Source organism: Plectropomus leopardus, chromosome 5 (assembly GCF_008729295.1).
Source record: "Plectropomus leopardus isolate mb chromosome 5, YSFRI_Pleo_2.0, whole genome shotgun sequence".
Classification (NCBI taxonomy): domain Eukaryota; kingdom Metazoa; phylum Chordata; class Actinopteri; order Perciformes; family Serranidae; genus Plectropomus; species Plectropomus leopardus.
In genome coordinates, this window is record NC_056467.1 from 5,765,854 (window position 1) to 5,769,024 (window position 3,171).

A 3,171-nucleotide genomic window follows, 5' to 3' on the forward strand; every position below is an offset into this window, starting at 1 on the left:
CTACAAGCTATAACATGTTTTCAGCAATTTTTTGACATCAAAATGTGATGTTTTTCGACATATTATACTATGGTGTTTTCAGACTTTTTTTTCCACATGCTAAATTATGACGTTTTTGGCTTTTTTTAGACATAGTCTACCATGACGTGTTTCTACGAGCTATATTATGCTGATTTCAGCTAATTCTATGTCATATCAAAATTTGCACTACACTATGGCATTTTTGGCCATTTTTTCGACATCTTAAATTATGATGTTTGGGCCTTTTTTACAACTATGACGTGTCTTGACAAGTTACAATATGTCATTTTCAGCCATTTTTTGACATTTTTGACAAAATTTGATGTTTTTCAACATATTATACTATGGCATTTTTAGCAATTTTTTTCAACATGCTAAATTATGATGATTTTGGCCTTTTTTAGACATTGTATACTATGATGTGCCTCTACAAGCTATAACATGTTGTATTCAGCCATTTTTTGGCATGTCAAAATTTGAAATTTTTTGACATACTATACTATGTTGTTTTCGGCCATTTTTTCAACATGCTATATTATGACATTATTGGCCATTTTCATCACTTTTCCCTGTGCTATAGTATGGCTTTTCCCCCATACTATACTTTGGCTCAAAATGCTCAAAATATTGACTTTTTTGGAACGTTTTTTCAACATGCTATACTATAAACTGGGTCAACATCCTTTAGTATGACTTTTTTTTTAACATTTGGAGCGATCATTTTTTTGTAACCCACATACAGTAATATAATAGACTATATATGGAAAAAAAGCAAAAGAAAACAAGGGACAATCAAACTATGAATTACTATGCCCCAGAAATCCGACTCAAGAAAACGCGAAACAGTTGTTTTACTTTTTATTTTTCATTGTTATTTCTTCTACTTGGGTATTTCCATCCAATAGATACTGCGGAGAGTTCAGCCAATCAGAAAGCCGGTTACTGCAGGTAGTTCCGCCCACCTTTACAGGTCTGTGGGTAGCAAGCTTGTTGTGTTTCCTCCGTGCATGCAGAAAGACAGAGAGCGTCACGTCGTAGTTACTAGATGAAAGTTAAATAAAGACAGAGAAACTGAAAACCAGAAGGAAAGATTGCGACAGAGTCTTCGGAAGATAACTTAACTCTCCCCTAAGTGGTCGCTCGTAAAAGTGGCTTGACGTGAGTTAATTCAGCTCAGTAGCTGCTGTTTACCTGCTAGCTTGTTAGCGCTAGCTTAAAGTGCAGTGCTAACTGACTAGCTCTCGTCTGCTCACGTAGGTTTGGAAGTGCGGAGATTTCCGAGGGTTTCTTTTTGTAAAGCTTGGAGGAGCAGGAGCCCCGTGGCCTTACTGGATGCCACCATATTTTGTTCCGGTGCTCAACCCACTCACGGAGATCGGTAAGCATAATTATTGCCTTTCTGTGAGAGATTCCTTCTACTCAGCACTTTATTGAATGATTATTGTACTGTCTGAATTATTCTGTATACTGTAGTTGTTGGATTTAAGGTTTATTTACAATGTCTTTGCAATGAATTCAGTCATTTTACACTTTTTTTTCACTTGTGAAAAAAAGTTGTTTATTATGGCAGCTAAATTGTTACATTTTCAATTTGTACTGTTGAGGGACATGTACACAAAAAATAAGTTAGATGCAGATACAAGGAATTTGCAGTATTTTGTATAATTTTAATTTAAAAAGTTGACGTTAATATTGATTCCATCATGTTATAAACAGGTTAAACAGACTGTTTAAAGTGTTAACTCCTGATATTTTTCTGAACCTTTGTTGACAGGTCAGGTTTTTTGTGTTGGTTTGTTTCTTCGTGTGGACCTGTCCAGCGAGATGGTTGGTGAGCCTTCCCATCCTGATCCAGAGAGAGACCAAGATATCCTGTGGTCACTGGACAGGTTTTGCTGCACTCCGCGGTGTGGTAGGACCAGTATCTGCAGACACCCTCACACTCAGCCCCATATGCAACCCCCCCTTTCTTCAACCACCCATACATACACTTACCCATCTTCCACGGGACTCTGAATCCCCCATACTTACCCTTTTTTTTTTGGACATCCCGGGAACCTTGGACTTATACTTACATTTTTTGACTTTTTCTTGCACTGTGGACTCAATCCAACATACTACCTCTTCATTCCCTGGAATTGTACATTGGTGGCTAATGTATACATTTATTATTGTTTGTGAACTGTGAATTGGATCAGAAACACTTGAATTTCAGGTGACACACAAAATTCAGCTGAAAAAGGTGCACCCAATAGATAGAAGTGGTATTGGCCAATTGGATACCTGATAATTGCCTTTGGTGATATAATTGTTATAACACCAACCTGTTGAACTGTAAAGCATGTTTCCATTTTTCTACTAAAGCCTGTATATTTTTACATTTACGTTCTTGCCTCTTGAGTCTCATTTAAACACTCCACTGTGCTCAGGCTGTGACCTACTGGTTCATTCTTCGGCCTCAGACGCTTTTTTCAGCATTTGGAGAGATTACTTTTTTGAGCATTTTTACCTGAGCTATAGTATGGCTTTTTTCGCCAGACTGTACTTTGGCTTAAAACGTTCAAAATATTGACTTTTTGGACAGTTTATTCAACAGAATGTACTATAAACTACCTAAACATGCTGTACTAGGACTTTTTTGAGCATTTGGAGAGATGACTTTTTTGACCATTTTTACCTGAGCTATAGTATGGCTTTTTTCGCCATGGTGTACTTTTGCTTAAAACAATCCAAATATTGACTGTTTGGACCATTTTTCCAGCAGGCTGTACTATAAACTGCCTCAACATGCTGTATTATGACTTTTTTCAGCCTTTGGAGAGATGACTTTTTTGACCATTTTTACCTGAGCTATAGTATGGCTTTTTTTGGCCAAACTGTACTTTGGCTTAAAACGCTCAAAATATTGACTTTTAGGACCATTTTTCAACAGGTTATCCTGTAAACTGCCTCAACATGCTGTATGATGACTTTTTTCAGCATTTGGAGAGATGACTTTTTTGAGCATTTTTACCTGAGCTATAGTATGGCTTTTTTCGCCAGACTGTAATTTTGCTTAAAACGTTGAAAATATTGACTTTTTGGACCATTTTTCAACAGGTTATACTATAAACTGCCTAAACATGCTGTACTAGGACTTTTTTGAGCATT

At 36.7% G+C, this 3,171-nt stretch overlaps 1 long non-coding RNA gene across 1 annotated transcript; it reads left to right on the top strand.

The window, feature by feature from the left end:
* The first annotated feature begins 1,009 nt into the window (after window positions 1–1,009).
* Window positions 1,010–2,405, top strand: LOC121943739. Its single transcript, XR_006105865.1, has 3 exons — window positions 1,010–1,179; window positions 1,279–1,399; window positions 1,796–2,405. It is a non-coding gene; the product is annotated as an uncharacterized LOC121943739 (long non-coding RNA).
* The last annotated feature ends 766 nt before the right edge of the window (window positions 2,406–3,171 follow it).